This window comes from Artemia franciscana, unplaced genomic scaffold (genome assembly GCF_032884065.1).
Source record: "Artemia franciscana unplaced genomic scaffold, ASM3288406v1 Scaffold_1032, whole genome shotgun sequence".
NCBI classification, from domain to species: Eukaryota; Metazoa; Arthropoda; class Branchiopoda; order Anostraca; family Artemiidae; genus Artemia; species Artemia franciscana.
Genome location: NW_027062726.1, coordinates 65,160 through 82,462, shown reverse-complemented (window position 1 = coordinate 82,462; position 17,303 = coordinate 65,160). Strand labels below are relative to the sequence as shown.

General features: G+C 33.5%; 1 long non-coding RNA gene across 2 annotated transcripts; it reads left to right on the top strand.

Annotated features, from left to right (window-relative positions):
• Nucleotides 1–444: 444 nt before the first annotated feature.
• LOC136042295 (uncharacterized) lies at nt 445–11,531 on the top strand. Of its 2 annotated transcripts, none has more exons than XR_010621241.1 (4): nt 445–491; nt 5,783–5,890; nt 8,005–8,119; nt 11,331–11,531. It is a non-coding gene; the product is annotated as an uncharacterized LOC136042295 (long non-coding RNA). The 2 variants fall into 2 exon arrangements; XR_010621240.1 differs by lacking the exon at nt 11,331–11,531 and adding an exon at nt 9,807–10,754.
• The last annotated feature ends 5,772 nt before the right edge of the window (nt 11,532–17,303 follow it).

The following is a 17,303-nucleotide window of genomic DNA, read 5'->3' as shown; positions in this document are numbered from 1 at the left end:
ATTTGGAGCTTTGATAATTTTTCGAAAGGTTTGAAAAAATGAAGTGACCGAAAGTAGAAATGAATAGATTTGGGAATTGAATTTGTGTGTAAATTGGGATAGTATTTGTAGTATTTCTCTGCACTAGAGAACGTTATAGTTAGTCAGAACAGACAAAAGAAAGTAATAGCTAGATTTTGATTTGAGTGGTTTTAGTTGACTTGGGAATAGTATTCAGAGTGGCAATTAATAAAATGACTTATTTTCTATATCAGCAAAATTTGTGTGTTTGGTGAGATAACTTTGTATTTTCTCTATTAATCTTCCTAGCTAAAGACAAAATTTGGAGTTTTCAGTATCCGGTTTGGGTACTCAGTTTGTGTCAGAGGCCGGTTTTCCATTATGATTTTAAATCCAGCTATTCCATCAGAAGTACAATCTAAAATTTTTTCAGTTGACCGTCTTGCCTGACCTAAAATCCTTTGTTTCATTTTCGGATATATATTTCACTCGTAAAGTGAATTTAATTGTTATTTGATAACATTATATTGAATATCTTACTGCTAGTTGCTCATAATTTGTAATATTTATTGGGTATTATAATTTTTTCTGTCTGACAATTGTTTGTCTTGGCATGATACATCAATTAATTAAGAAATTATACTAGCTAGGACCGTGGTTATATTCATATTTGATTTAGATTTTGATCATATTTTGGAAGATAGATAGTTCCATTTGAGCATGAACATGTCTGACTTCAAGATTAATATAGACCAACTAGCTCTAGGAGCCGTAAATTGCACTCAAGCCGTAATAAACGGAAATTAACCTTCAAATGCTCATTAGCTGAAAGGAAAAAAGAAGAGATGCAAATTAAAAATCAAAATAAAAAATTATTGAGAAGATGAAGAATGCAAGTGTAAATGGCAAATATAGACATTTTTGAGAGTGGTCAACAAGAATTTAGATATGCTGTGAAAGGTCAAACAAAAGCTCTGTGGGGGATTTCAGAAAGTTATATTTTATCACAAACAACTCATAAGCTATAAATTGGTCAAAATACTTTTTCTAAGGATTGAACGCGAGAGAATGAGACGCAAGAGAAATTAAGTTTCAGGTATTACAGTTTGGAATGGTAATTATCCGGTAATTGGTGGTTTTTCAAGGAATTTTGCTAATAATTGCTCCATTAGACACGAAAGTTACTAATAAAATAATGAGTTGGGTTAATGTTGAACAAGAACACAAATATCAAGGATTCAGCAAAATCACATTATTTCAAGAAATTTTGAGTGGAAAACAAGCTAAAACTGTAGTTTACTCAGGTAGTGAACAAAATCTTGCGCGAACTGACCTAATTTTAAAGACACTTACCAATCATAGGGATTTAGCGTGGGTCCTTTGAATTCCACCGTCCAGCATTCCCTTTGAATCCCGTTCCCGACACTTTTCTTAAGAACCTATTAAAGATTCTGGCACTTGTTACGTAATAGAGGCTGCTAGTCAAGATTTAAATATTTATAGAGTAATAGAAGGTTTTTTATTTACATATGCAAATATTTCCTTCAAGATTTATATGATTGTTTTGTTAAATGTTTAAAACCTCTCAATTTGCTTGACATCTCTCATAGTGACTTTAAATCTCTCATGGAGAACAGCTATAGCTATATTTTATCAAAAGCAACTCACAGGCTATCGTATAGCCAAAATAATTTTTCTAAGGATGGATTATGTGAGACGCAAGAGAAATTAAGTCCTAGATATTACAGTTCAGAATGCTAATGGTCCAACAATTGGTAATTATTTAGGGAGTTTTGCTAAAAATTGCTCCAGTAGATACAATAAAGTAACCTATAAAATAACAAGTTGGGCTTATGTCTAACAAGAAGAAAATGTTAGGGAGTTAGCGACATCATGTTATTTAAAGGAAATTTGGGCGGAAACAAGTGAAAATTATAATTGACTCAGGTAGGGAACATATTATCGCACGAATTGAACTAATTAACAAGGCAAATATCAACCACAGAGAAGTAGTGAAGGTCTTCTGAAGTCCGCTTTCCAGTACCCTATTCAAATCCTGATCAGACACTTTTTAGTAAAAACTTCTTTAAGATACATGTGTTTATTACATAATAGGTGCTGCTAGTCCAGATGTAGGTGCTGGTTACTTGATAGGATATTTTTTATTTGCTTATGCAAACATTTTCTTCATGATTTCTTTGGTTATTATGTTAAATGTTAGAAAACCTGCGAGGGTAAGGAAAACCCTTTTGGGCTTACTAATCAATGTAAAAACGTAGACGTTACGCCATACTTTCTAGGTTGTTTCAAAACCTGTTTGTGTAGAGAAAAACCTCCAAGGGGGCCTGAATTAGGGACACAGCCAAAATTGACCTTGGTCCAATATTTTCTGCTTTCCTGTTCTCATTGTTGATAGTAGAAAAATCAGGTTCACAGAATTTCCACGAACAAAAGACGAAACAACATTTTTTTTCTTGTATGGTGGATCCGAGTAATGTACTTTGTTCACTGGGAGGCATAAACCCTGGCGCTAGAAAAGGAATTTTGTCAGTCTTACATTATGGATGGAACGTTCACTAAGGACACGAATGGACGTGTGCTTATATACAGATAATCCTCTATATATATTAAGGAAAACCAATCCCCCAACCAAAAGGGGGCGAGATTAAAATAAAATAAACAACTCTCTTTCAGTTGTAAAAATTTTTTTTTAAATTTAATGATCTCACAAGTTCGCTTCACTGTGTATAGCCAATACTAATAATTATGATGAAATCATGAAGAATCTAAAGAAAATCTTAAGGAAAGTGCGTGAAATTTTAAAAAACATAGAAACTGATAGCTTTTGTGTTCAGAATGATACCCGTGTTATATTCTTTAAAGAAGGCAAGGATGACTAGTATCTAAGATGGAAAACTTATAAAACTTAAAAACATATAAATGAGTATATCAAGGAGGTTTCTTATAATTTTGCTTTAAATAACTTCTGAGACCAAACTAGGTATCTATGATAAATGGAAAGCAAAAAAAATATATAATTAAATTTTTGAAAAAATGAGGTTAATACCAACCAGTGGACAGAAAAGAAGCGGAAAGGGCAAAAGAAGATATTACATCCTAGTCCAGTGATTAGCCCGCTAGGCTTGGAATCATTTGTCTTTGAGGATACGGGTTCGAGTTTTTTTGTCTCAGGCTATATGAATTTTAACGGAGGTCAATGACGGGATTTTTTAAGTACCCCGTCTTGAAACTCATCTTGGCTCTAATTGGGACATGGAAAATCTTGACAAATTAAACTAGTGCTTTCGAAAGCCCAGGATAACTAGCATCACTTATCCCCACCCACTCTACAACACCGGGCTGATAGGCCATGAAAAGAAAATCAGAAGAATTGGCAAGGACTTTATATTACAAGACTTTAATATTTGCCTTTTTTTCTTACTTCCACCAAGCCGTTTACAGTGCTCAAAAAGGAGAAAAACCAAGTTCTTAAAGATAACCCAAACTGACCAGAAAAAATCAAACAAAAAAATAAACAAGCTATGGTAAATAATTATATTGGCTTGCCTATTGACCCAATATTGTTAAAGGTGCGGTCAGATTATCTTAATTTAAACTGAGAACTTATGTTATTTCAATCAGTTAAACATTAAGCTATTGTAAAATTGGGCTTGTGGGAATATCTCCAGTATCTTTACTTAAAGAAATGTCTCTATTCGTGTATTTTTTTATTTCAATTACTTCTCTGAGTCATCTTGGTATGGCATTTACTGTGGCTACTATAGTTACCTAAATTAACTGAACTCAATAATTGTTATCTTCAGAAATTATAAGGGTCGAAGCAAAATTAAAAATTTCGCTTTTATTTTGTCGCTCAGAGATATATCTATTGAAATTTTTTGCTCATAATTTTGTCCCCTCGGTTTGAAGGGTCATGCAAGGGTAAAGCTTTTCACAAAAACGCTGGAATCTGTAAACACTATTGCCCAGCATAGGGTCAGTTTCATTCTTTCAAGAATTAATAATATCTTCAACTTTTAATTTATATTTGAAATTCACTTTCAATACGATTTGAGGAATTTTGTTTCTGCTCTTTTTAAGTTTTACATTGTTCCTCACTTCTCTTTGACAAACTTTGTTTGACGGAAAGTTTTTCAATAACCTCTTTTTATAAATTTAAAACTATACAAAACTGAGTTGGCTTAATGCTAAAATGTTTGTTTTTTGGCTAGTTGTGTACATGATTCTTCTATGATTTCTCTATACATTTTGAATGTATATTCTAATAGTCTAAGGATTTAAAGTGGTATTCAGGTGCCCTCATGTTCACTTTTCACTAATCTTAGAAACTTATCTTAGCTTTTTCTTATCAACAAAACCAACCTTGGTGTTTAATTAGACAAAATTGATGTTTGGTAATAACACAAGACTTAGCCATACAAATATTTTTCTGCTCTTTGAAGAGAAATACCCTATAATCTAGGAGGATTGGGACAACAATTTAGTCCTATATTTTTCTATAATAGACGTAAGAAGTGCATTAACGTTCACGACATTTATTGCTCAAGCAAAACAGGCTAATATAGATATAAAAGACTTGAAGCTCACTATTGCTCATCTGCTTATGGAATTTAAATTATAATATACAATTGAGGCAATTTCGCTATTATGTTTGAAGATTCCCTTTACCATAGATGGTGGACAAACTGAAATCAACCACCTATTAAGACATTTAATACGAGGGAGAATAAACTAATATTTGTATACTATTCCACTGTTATAGGTAGAATTTTTAAAAGAAAAATGTCAAGACATGCTAATTTATGATTGATTCAAATTACCTAATTAATATCTGATCATTTATTGAATTTAAAATTTAATTAATTAATGATAAATATGTCAGCATTTTTTTGATAAATGACTTTATTATCCTAATAAACTATTAAAGTATCGCTAGAGATATAGTTCATCATTCAGGATAAAGTAGTTAAGATATGTTGATCCAATTTTAGCCCTAAAATAGAATTGTTTTTCTAGATACATGTTAATTTTTTATTTCAAATTATCGTATGGCTTTGTTTTGGTCCAAAAATGGTTAAAGGTTCAATAATATATGATAATCATAAGTTACCTCTTTAAATTAACAAAAATATTAGCTATTTAGATTAACAAAACATGCTTGAAAATAAATGGTTTAAGTTCTAGAAAAATAGCTTGTAATCAATAAAGGATTTCCAATTATGCCGCAATATTCTAAAACTACAACATAAATTATATGGAAACTCTTAAGAATACGTATTCAGGTTTAAATTTCTATTAGTCTAAATATCAAATTAAGTGAATTACAACACAGGTCTTTATCCCATAATGATGGTAACGTTAAATAATACGTTAATGTCAAATTAGAAGTTACTTCTTAGTCAATCCATTTAAAAGAACCAAACCACTTGACTGTGTTAAAATCCTGAAAATAAAAGAATAAAATCAATCAAATCTATATTGTTATGTCTAAATATTCTAGAAATACTACGGAAAAACAAAAAAACATTTGATACTTCAGAGGTATTTAAAGAGAAACTTAGTAATAGAAATAAAAGATTAAACTAATAAAATATGTAATGTAACGACGGAATATTCTGGAAATACAAGATATTTATTTAAAATAAGAGTTTGTAATATATTAAGCAAAAAATTCAGAGAATCACGATAAGACGTATTTATCCAGTAACGTTATATGAATGTGACCTAAATTAAGATTTTGATCTGTTTTTCTTTCAAATAGGCAGTTGACAAGTTGGCAAGTGCTTATTAACTTATCTCTTATTTTTTCCTCTGTTCCGAAGCGTAGGAAAATTGTGATGCTTGAATGTCACACCTTGCTCATAAACAGGTACGTGAATTAACACTCTATTATTTAGTGCCGCCAGTAGTTCACCCCAGCTTTACACAATTACATAGAGGAGCTATCCCTTTGTCCAGTAAATTAAATTCTTTATTAGCTTTTAGCCCGGACAAGCATATCACAAATAAAAATGCTCTTTTTGGATAAATTGACGAGTTATTTTTCTACAATGCGAAAAGACGTGGCCTATTTTTATATTCAAAATAAGACTAGGTCCATTTTAATTGGTCAACATCTATTCGGTAAGGGGGACAAACAAAAGTTAGTACTTGCTAATTAATTATGAAAAGGGTCACTCTTAATACCTGGCTTAAACGGTAAATTGTCTACCTAAAAATAATTGAATCTTCGCATCAGATAGCTGTGTAAAGATTTGTCAAATTAAAGGATAAACATTAGACTAGACTGAACGTAAAAATATTATTTGCGCAAGAAAATACAGATTTTCATTCGATTAGTATTTGTTTCCTTTTAAATGTTTGTTCAGTTGACAGTTCATTATTCTTATCCTTTATGTTTTCTTATTTCTAAAAATTTAAGGAACGCCCAAACAGGCATTACCGCAAAAAGCTAATTCTACCAGCTCAATTTTTTCAGTTCTCCTTTTTCACAATAATTTACCAGTCTTAGTCAGGAGTGATAATCTTTCAAGCCTACTCTGAAAGAGAATTGCTATGGCTGTACCTGGATTAACTACTTAAAAAAAAATATATAATTAATTTAAATTTGACACTACAAGAACTTTTTTAAATCAACCTCCGCTCTGTTTTGCTGCTCAGGCAGTACACTCGATTTCTCAGTTCATAAGACGTCTTTGAATTAAATATTAAATGGCACTCTTGTGCTTTCTCTACCTCTCGATCCCCATTGATGAGGTCTGCAGGTTCTCATTTTAACATTTTGCGAATGGATATACAAACTAAAATTTAATTTCTATTACAAAGAATTATTACAGATGAATTATACAATAATCAAGGCCCTCTGCTGGCAAAGAAACCAAGGGTGAATAAGGACACCTCTACCCCACAAAGCCAGTAAACGGGCACTTTGAGACCAGCAGGTTATCGGGACCTGTTCCCTCCATATATGGTGAAACTGCCCCCCCCCCCCTTTAGGCCCCGTGTAAGACGGAGTTGCTAACCCTAGGGTAAGTAAAGTCAATAACAAATTGCAGATATTTTTCGTAAAGCCTAATATTTTAGGGGCAAAAAGTTTACGCGTGGGTTACGAACCTGAGATAGTAGAACATCTAAAGAGCTCTAGTTTGATGCTGCGGTTGGCCCTCAAAGAAATAGCTAAAATAACACCTACTTTTCAGATTAAAAAAGAGATAAGACTTGGCATTTTGAACGGTCTATTCATTAGTTCTAGGAGCTTTGAGGAGCCGCCTTCCCTTAGATAAAATCATACTTCTTGGCTTAATAATATCAAAATAGGAGGGCCGTGCCTGATAGTTTAAAGAAGGTTCGTGGAGTTCTTAGCCTTTAAAGAAATATATTTTTTATTATGTTTTAACACTATAAACTTAATTTTTACGAGGGGTAAATTTGTCAGCCTATTAGAACACTGATTGTCGAAGACTTGCCTAAAGTTTTGAGATAATTAAAAATATCACCTAGTTCAATTCTACTATTCCCCCCCCCTTTCCACCCTAGAAGAAATAACTGAAGGGGACATTCTTATCATAAATATATGGTTAAAAAAGGGTTCTGATTGATTCTTCTATTGTTGGTTCTAAAAATAATGCATTATCTTAAGGATCAACTCCACATTTTGAAACTAAGATATTTTTAGCACCCTGCTTTTTAAGACTAACTTGAAATTTTGCCCCTTATTATTTTTCAAGAATGTCTAACTCTATGAACAACATTTTAGTAGAGTTTTACTCTTAAAAGAGGGCAATGTCCCTACCTCTAAGAGGGAAATTTGAGGGCATTGCCCAATAGGTTTTTCAACAAAATGAAAATATCCCATTCTTTTTTAATGAAATGAAATATTCAAGTAAACTCAAAAAGCTTGAACCCTGCATCTCGGATTACTATCTTTTTTAAAAGTTTAAAATAATTTATGTTTCAAGAAAATAATTATATTTCTTTTTTCAGGCCTCTACTGAATATCCATAACGGCTCTAATAATTAATGAAAAAAATGTTGGAGTATTTTGTGACAAAGATGGAACAACACCCCGCCAATTGACGCTGTAAGCACCATCCCCTCCGTGAGTATTTTAAGAATCATAACTTCAATGGTGGACTTTTTAATAGCTGAAGGTTAAAGAAGAGACGCTCTACCCTATATTTATGAAGTAACTCCTAGCTCCTAAGCTTTTAGCTGGCAATGTGGGGTCTCTAGATCCAAGCGGCCAATTTGTCCCGATCTACAGAATAGTTTTTTGGTCTTAAGCCTTTAGTTGTTAGAATACCCTCAAATTGTATGAATCGATGAAACACTGGGAATGGCTTACTTAAAAGCATTCCATTAAACCTGATGCAATTCAAAATTTATTCCCAATAACTAATATTAGTAGGGTCTGGTATCAATAGAAAAAGGAAAGTTCTATTCATTACTATCAATGTGTCTATCTACATCATATGCTGAATTAAAACTAACACATCATTTGAGTTACTGTAAACATCGTGGGCACCACTCTGTGGATACAGTTTTGGGTGATAATGCCAAATAAAGCTAAAGGAACTTTCAGAATTCACTTTTGCAGAGCGATAAGGTAGGGTTGGACATCGAAGCTAAACTCAATGATTTATTTGATCCATCAAACTCGAATCGTGTTAGAAAATATCAAGCCATTGCCGTATCTAATGTCCACGCAAAAAGAGATTCACATAATAACTTGCAATTGTTAGAGGTATTTGACCCATTGATCAGGGAAGATTGATTAGGTGCAGCTATGGTTGCACTTAATAAAACAACAAAAAAGTCAATTTCACGGCTACATAACATAAATCACACAATAACTCTATCGCCAGTTGACGAGTTAGAAATTAAAAATAAATAAAAATACATTTGGTTTGTAAGGGGAAATTGTGGGGATACATAGGTCTGTGACCATGACCATTTCAGATATCTTGTTTTAACGGGGGAGTAGGCTTAATGAGCTGGCTCAAAAATCTTGTAATTTGGATGTTAAACAGCAAAACTTTTTTCTGGTTTACATTCACAATTCCAAATATTGTTTGAAATTCATATTACCAACATTGGCAATTTCACAGAAAGGTAAAGTTGTAGATGGTGCAGAGGTAGATTGGTGTTTTTCATAAAACATCAAAATTAAGTCATCTGAGAAATTGCTACTCTTAGAATTCAAATGGAAAAAAGTTGAAAATAATAACACAAACTTGAACAAAACCGTTTTTTAGATTCCTATAGTTTTTCCCCAAATTCTTAAACCAATTAATCTGAGAACAAACAATCAACAATATTAATAGTTTTTCTCTGCCTTAGCAGCACTTTCAAGATGATGAAGTATATGATTCATTAACGTGTAAGTGCATTTGCTCTTAAGAGCATTGCAGCTCCGCCTTGGGGCTACGTAAGAAAAACTGCCACTCATCAAAGGGTCTTAAGAATTACTTCAAGATCGTCAATACACCTCTACCGACTATGAATTTGTTAAGAAAAAGTTATGGCCAAGGGTAGATGTAAGAATAGGGAGGGTTAATGTAAAATATACCAAGCTATTGATGTGTTGACGTTTTTGGATATTGCCTGTATATACATGGGTAAAATCTATGAGGAATTTTGGTTGAATTTGGGGCATTATTTTTTAAATTCTCATCTGGTGATGGATTTAATTCTGAATATTAGTGAATAAGAAATATTTAGGATCACTGACGTTTATCAGAATATATTAATAGAGAGATACATCTGAGAAGGGTATATTTTTCTAGGATATCTTACCCCGAAAACTGATTCGAGTGGGCAGCACATCGGTGAAAAGTCGAATGCCGTTCTACTGGAAATGTCTCACTACTGTTTAATAATGGCTAGGCAATCCTTGTGATCTAAGTTTCCCCAACATTCCCACTCTCGAGGAAAATGGACCACAACAGTAGTTTTTTTGAAATTGGCGGTAAAATACCAATGAAACTTCATGACTTTGTATAGGATTTTCTTTTCCTGTGTGTAAATAGACCGATGTCAAGGGACTCATCGAGGCCACATAATATTTCATTGGTAGTGGATGGGATTTGAACTGGACAACTTCAAAACAAAAACTAATTTCTGACCTTGATCAAAAACGGAATTTTGCTGTACATCCGTTACTTTCGCGTTGGATGCCTGCCAACGGTTGCAAGATCAAACAGATTTATAGAGTCACCCAATGCAAATAAAAGCCATCTATAATAATGTTTATTGACACTTTGTCAGTAGAAACTCAGATACAAAAACAAAGGTTGAAAAAAATATCGTTAGATTCGTTTTAAATTCAGCCTTTGATAAGATGTGCGAGAGGGTGCACCTTATAAGTCATTGGGATGTTGTAATTGACCCAAAAAAATATACAGGTTCATTGCCAATCCGATTTTCAAATAGTTCACGATCATAAAATCCAATATAGTCCATTTGCATAGAGAAAAGAAACGTAGTTTCAAACAAAAATATTGCCACTGGTAGCGCAAGTTTGGAAATTTCAAAAAACTCATGTTAGAATTTTAATACAGTGTGCGTAGATCACCAATGGCTGGGGGAGGGAAAAGTTCAATTGCATCATAGAGAAACGAATTAACCACGTTAAAAGATGAATAAGAAAATTTGTTGCGTGATTTGGAAAACGGTGCGCATATTAGCTCTCATATTGTCTAAGCCATTGGGGGAGAGTTAACTTATAAGGAGTTTCTTAAAACGCAAGGCCTCAAAAATGTCGTTGTTTTTAATTTTGAGATGAGGAATAACTTGATATCCCACGGTGTGATTGTAGGTCTGAAGGTCTACTGTTTTCAAACACGCAATATAAAACAAATCTGCAAAGAGATATCTAGACACAACGCAAAGGACAATTTTGACATGAGTGCTTATAATAACGGTGTAGAGAATAATTTCATCCCAGGAATGTGCGTCCTGCCTCCTGTCGAAAATTCAAAAACTATGCAGTTGGAATTGAGAAAAATTGCTTGCCAGCCATATCGGATAAAGTTTATGTATGCGTAGCTGTATGAGAGTACCCTCCTACGGCCATTACCTTACTTCAGAACCAACCGTATTTGTAGAGTACAGACAAAGTTTCGGTCTGGAGATAGTTCAATAGTTGGCTGGAGGGGGTCTGTTCCACTGTTCAAGAAGTTTCTATCAGTCTCTACCTCACCAGTGTCATCTTTCCGTTTTTTAGTGTTTTTATTTATTTATTGCACAAAGTAGATTTGTTGTGTTTTAAAAATTATTTAAAATTGTACTATTATTTTTGTTTCTTTAAGACAGTTGATGTGCCCAGCCTTGCATCTGGCTCACGCCCGCTAAATCGAGCACCAGTTTTCCAAATACCTCGTCTTCCACTAACCCTTTGGGGGAAGGTATATCATAAGTGTATTAAATGCTTTTAAGTGCCTATGTAAATACATTTCAGTGTTTTTTAATGTTTTTTTATTCCCAAGTGTTAATGTATAAATGTTTTATTAGTGTGGTGTGCATTTATTCGTATTAAATTAAATTTGTTTTGTTTGTCGGTTTGGCTGTGGACTCCTTCGATCGAAGTTCGGTTTAGTTAGTTGTATTTTGACAGATAGAAGAGTAATATGTATCAATTTAAAATTCCATTCTGGTCATTTCTTTGTAGTCATCAAAGTCCGGCAAAACTACACTTTTAACGAAATTAATTTACTACTACTACTACTACTACTACTAATAACTCACTGCAGCACCAAGTCGTCTGAGGCCAACACAGCTACGCACGCTCCTCTTCCAACCTAATCTATTCAAGGCCTCTTTACATCCTCCTAGGAAGTTCCCATTTCCTTTAAATCTTTATTTATGACATCCTCCCAACCCAGACGAGGACCACCTGCTTTCCATGTAGCCCCAGATAGTTGGCCAAGAAGGACAATTTTCGGCAATCTGTCATCTTTCATCCACAGAACGTGGCCAAGCAATCTCAACCATTCTTTCAATATAGCCCTACAAAGGGGGGGATTAAACCATATTTTTTGTACATCCTACTGTTTGAAATAAAGTCAGTCTGCCGGGTACCCAAAAAAAATCCATAGGTAATTTCTCTGGAAAATATATAGTAAATTTTTGTCCTCTTTTCGGATTGCCCATGCTTCAGAGTCACAATTGACCACAGCCATCACTGTAGCTTCCAATGTGCTAATCTTGGTTTGCAGACTTGTCATTCTATTCTTCCAAACCTTTTTTTAACTGTGAAAGACCACCCTGGCCCTTAGCTATACTGCTTTTAGCATCTTCACTGCTCCCACCATCTTCATTAATAATATTGCCAAGGTAAGTGAAGCAGCCCACCTGATAAATCTTTTCGTTACCCAACGTAGCCTTTTCATCTTCAGTTATTCCTAGCCTTAGTGACTTAGTCTTCTTAAAATTAATTTTCAAACCTATTCTAGCACCCTGAACTCGCAAAACCTCTAAGGATTCATTCATTTTGCTCACACCTTCGTCTAATATGCTTCAATCATCAGCATAATCAAAGTCCAGGAGCGTTTTTCCTCCCCATTTGATTCCGTGGTCTCCAATTGCCTTTCCTGAGCTCCTTAAAACAAAGTCCGTTAAAATGATCCGTATAAAGGGGGATAGAAAACAACCTAGCTTAACTCCTGATTTAATACAAAACCAGTTGCTAACTTCATTTCCTACCTTAACCGTAGCAGTGTTAATCTCTTACAAAACACAAATCACTTTAATGTATTTCTTTAGTATACCATATAAGGATAAGACCTTTTCTAACGCTCTTCTATCAACAGAAACGAAAGCTTGCTCATAATTGATAAAACTGAGGACAAAAGGTGTTTGACAAAAAAGGGACTTCTCAATTATTAACCTAAGAGTGAAAACTCGGTCGACATATCTTTTACCTTATCTAAAACCGCACTGTTTTTCCCTTAACCACTTTGTCTTAAACATCTCTCAGTCTAAAAAGTATCGTATTACTAAGTAATTTGCCACCTATAGAGACCAGACTAATGCCTTGATAATTATGACACTTAATTTTGTCACCTTTCCTATACAGTGGTTTAATTAAAATTTTCCTAAAATTATTAGTTTCAAAAATCATATTCATAATCTTCAGTAGCTTATTTCTAACCTCAGAGCCACCATATTCAAGAAAGTCCTTTATCACACTATCAGCATCTGGAGCCTTATTATTTTTGAATCCTTTTAGTACTCTCGCTACTTTTTCCTCAGAAAACAAGTCTTCCTTCACATCCAAGGTATCAAAAACTTTTTCATTTTCATCTATATCATTTCCTGCAATTGTATCTCGGTTTAGCACATTCTGAAAATGTTCCACCCATCTTTCTTTAATTCTTTCCTAACAACTAATTGTGCCCCATTCCTATCCCTAACTGGAACTATTCCGGATTAACTATTTCCTCTCAATTTATTAACCTGCCAGTATAATATTTTACTATTATGCCGTCTAGCTGTATCTTCCAGATCCTCAGCAATTTTATCCATGGCCTCCACTTCACATCTTCTTAGTTCAAATTTTAGTTCTTTCTCCACTTTCTTTACATTCTTTTGTTTTCATATGATATATCACTCGGAAAATTCTTGTTCAAACCCCGTCAACTCTTTATTATACATAAAGCCTTCCCAGTAATTATTCTCGGCAATATCTGAAAACAAGACAAATTTATGAGAACTCTTGCTTTAAACTGTAATTATTTTATTATCTACAGGGTTGTTCTTGATTCAAGTTCTCTCATATCTTTAAGCAAGGCAATACATCACGGTGAACTGAAACTTTTACTCTAAGTAACTTTTACTATTAAGCTGTAGATAAACCTTATGGTTACATTCTGTTTGATTTCAATCGAAACACGCCCGAGGATTTACTTGTAGTCACTGATATTTCTATAATAGAATTTAAGTTTTACAAGTGAACAGTAAAAGAGTCATTAGTCGCTATCATAACACTAAATAAACTGTAGGAAAAACGACATATATTTTCTGTCCTAAGTAATTCAAAAACGCAGCTTAGGAAGGTTCGTCTCAAATACGGCATTGAGAGTGAGTTCGTTAGTTTCCTATCTGAGCCCTATCTAAATTTAACTGAAGGCAATATTCAACTGCCAGAAGTAGTTAAATAACAGACAAAGCAACATCGTTCACTTGTACGTGACCTAGCCTAGAAAATAAAGGGTTGTATTTTTAACGAAAACGGCTCGTTCAAGCTGGGGTAGCTTGTTATTATTTTTACTATCAATTCTTGCGACACTCGTAGTTCTTTTGAACTATTCTTTTGAAATATGGCTAAACATTACAAATTGACGTCAATAGAACTCACCCTTTCACCACAAGAGCATTTTAAATATAATTTTGATAAAGTTATTAATAATGGGACAATTTTCGACGATGAAAAATTAATTTTGCTTCAAAATGCCTTGTGACGTATGGACAAGCATAAACCCTGCTGTAAAATACTGTTCAAAATAAATGTCACTGATCAACCTTGACCTCAAACTTCACCGCCAGCGCAACAAACACCACCAAAATTGGAAAAGGCTTATCTAAAGCATTAGCAAGTGTTGTACACCCAATACCTCAATCATATCGTGAGCAATGTAAAATACTCTAGACCCTTCTTCTGGAAAATATACAATTACAAATTGATGAGAAAAAGAATAAAGTTATAATCCATGGCAAGAGTGGCAACATATTTGATAAGGTATCAGATTTGATTGCGAATCATAAAAGAATTGAATTATTTGATGGTGATTTGTATAATTTTTTAAAGTCATCCAACTTTCCAAAAAGTCTTATTTGGAAAAAACATATTTTAAATCAAATAAGGGAATTCTGAGAAGTAACAAAAGGTGTTTTAAAATATTTCTCGGAAAATACTATCAAACGAAGCGGGGATGATGATTTAAAAGGTATCAACCGAAAGTGTCTTAATATCACCTATCACCTCATCATCTATTAGAATGCAAAAGGGTATCCGATACTTCGCATCATGTTTACGTGAGAAATGGCTCAAGTTTTTAAATGTATATATGAAAATATTAGTGAAGCGAGAAGTTTAAGCTCCCCAACGCACTTGCTCGAGTTGCTGAGGTTGAAAAGAAGCTAGCGACAGAGTATTTACAGAGTGAACTCAATTACACTCATCATAGAAATCATAAAGTTTGCAGAAGTCATTATCAAAAAACTAAAGCTTTTTTTTCCCTTGAATATATTACAAACATATTTTTTGGCACCAGAGGAGATTCTAAGACTTCACAACAGTCCATACAAGTACATTTTACTTCCAATCAGTGTTTTTTAGTCGTTATGCATATGCCATTTCATTGCACACAAATAGATGTAATGAAGTTGCTAAAACCCTTAAATCTATCTTTGAATAAAACTATTTTAGGAAAATTCAAACAGATTGGGAAAGTGAATTTATTGACCCAGATGTAAAAAAAAAGTTCTATTGGAAAAATAAAAGTTCTATTATGGTCGAAGTCCAATAAAGGTGGTATCGGCTGAACGATTTATAGGAAATATTCGACTTTTAAGCTCGATATATTGTACTTTGAAAGATACTGCTGTTCTTGTTAAAGATTTAGATAAAATCATGTTGATTCATAATGAAGGCCCTTCTCAGTCCTTGTCCAATCCTTGTCCTCTGAAAGTTCATAAAGGTAAAAATGAACTTGACATTTTTTTTAAACTACGTTTTAATGAATGGAGGTAAGTGAAAAGTAAGTAATTTAGTATTGGAGATACTGTTCCAATCAATCAAAATTGTTCAATCAAACAAAACAATGCCCTACTACGCAACAAAACATAAATCTTGACTGGTAGTTGTTATTTATAACAAACACCAGCATCTTGCAGAAGTTTCTAATAAATAAAAGTATCAGGACCGGGACTAAAATTGAGGTACTGCACGGTAGAATCCCAAAGATCCTAGCTGCTTAGGGATATTATGAGAAACAGTAAGCTATTATTTATGTAAACACCCATGCCCTTGAGCTTGGGCTAGAAATTAAATTGCAAAGAAATTTTATCAGCAGTACTGACTTGGTTTTTTGGATGTTACTTTGATTGAATTTTTGTAGCTTCAAAAAATCTTATTAAGGGCTTCAGCTGTTGCTGTTGTGCTTATAATTTAAAGTATTTCGTAACTTGATTTGGAAATTTTGACATTTTTTTCAATATTGTTGGATTGGCCTTTCTCCACATTTAATCTGATAGATACATCTCTCTTTGACAATGTGCTGTGTTCAAATTTTTTGGACTGGCTCTGGCGAATATGCCGCTAGTCTTTGTCGTTTCTGAGGTCTCTGATGCGCTTTTCATTCTTATGTTCATACTACTGGCGGTTTTAAGGAATAAAACTTCAATTTCAAACCGAATCTTTACTCTTCTTTTCTTCCACTTGTTCCAAATGGTCTACATTATCACTTTGAGTTAAAACGTATCAGAGTTTCTTGTACTCTTCGCATTCAGGGATTCTTTCCTTCGACAACCCGAGTGAGTAAAAAATTTCTTTCCGGGGGTTATTTTTATTTTTGGGTGTGCTGTGCTTACATTAAAGTCTGCTAGAATAGAAGGATAGGGGAAATATATTTTGAAAATATTCAAGGGATCCTCCTTCTCATTATAGTTAGCTACATGTATTCAAGCGGGATCGAAAGACTTTGTGAAGTGTTTCCAAACTTTTCTTAACTTTTCTTTTCCTAAAGTAAATTTTCTTGCCGTCTTTTTCCTTAGCCTTCTCCCCCAACTCTCTTGTTCTGATATGGTCCTCACTTTAACATCAATTAACTTCTTTTACGTTTCTTCACTTTTGTTTCTATGTCTCCCTGTCTGATCCAACCCTTTGTTCCATAACTATTAGTTAAACCAGCGTGTTGTTTTACGGCTTATGGAAGATCACATTTTGACCTCTGACTGTTTAAAGGTAGTTTCTTCTCTTTTTAATCTTCATTCATTTCTGTTTGGATGGTTTTAAGCTGGTTTGGAAATTTTGTCAGTTTTCATTTAGATATTTGGCAACTGAAAAACGTCTTTTACCTTAGTATGTCTGATTATTCTATTTTGGAGTTTCTCTGTTATTTTTTCAAGTGACTAGTAACAATTAAAATATAAATTTAGCTGTATCAAACCCGTTTGTAGGTAAATTATAATCAATTAAAAACATAAATTACGCCTTAATAGCTTAAAAAAGAAGATAAGAGTCTTATAATCTGGCAAAGCAATGTTTGCTTGGAAATTAATCA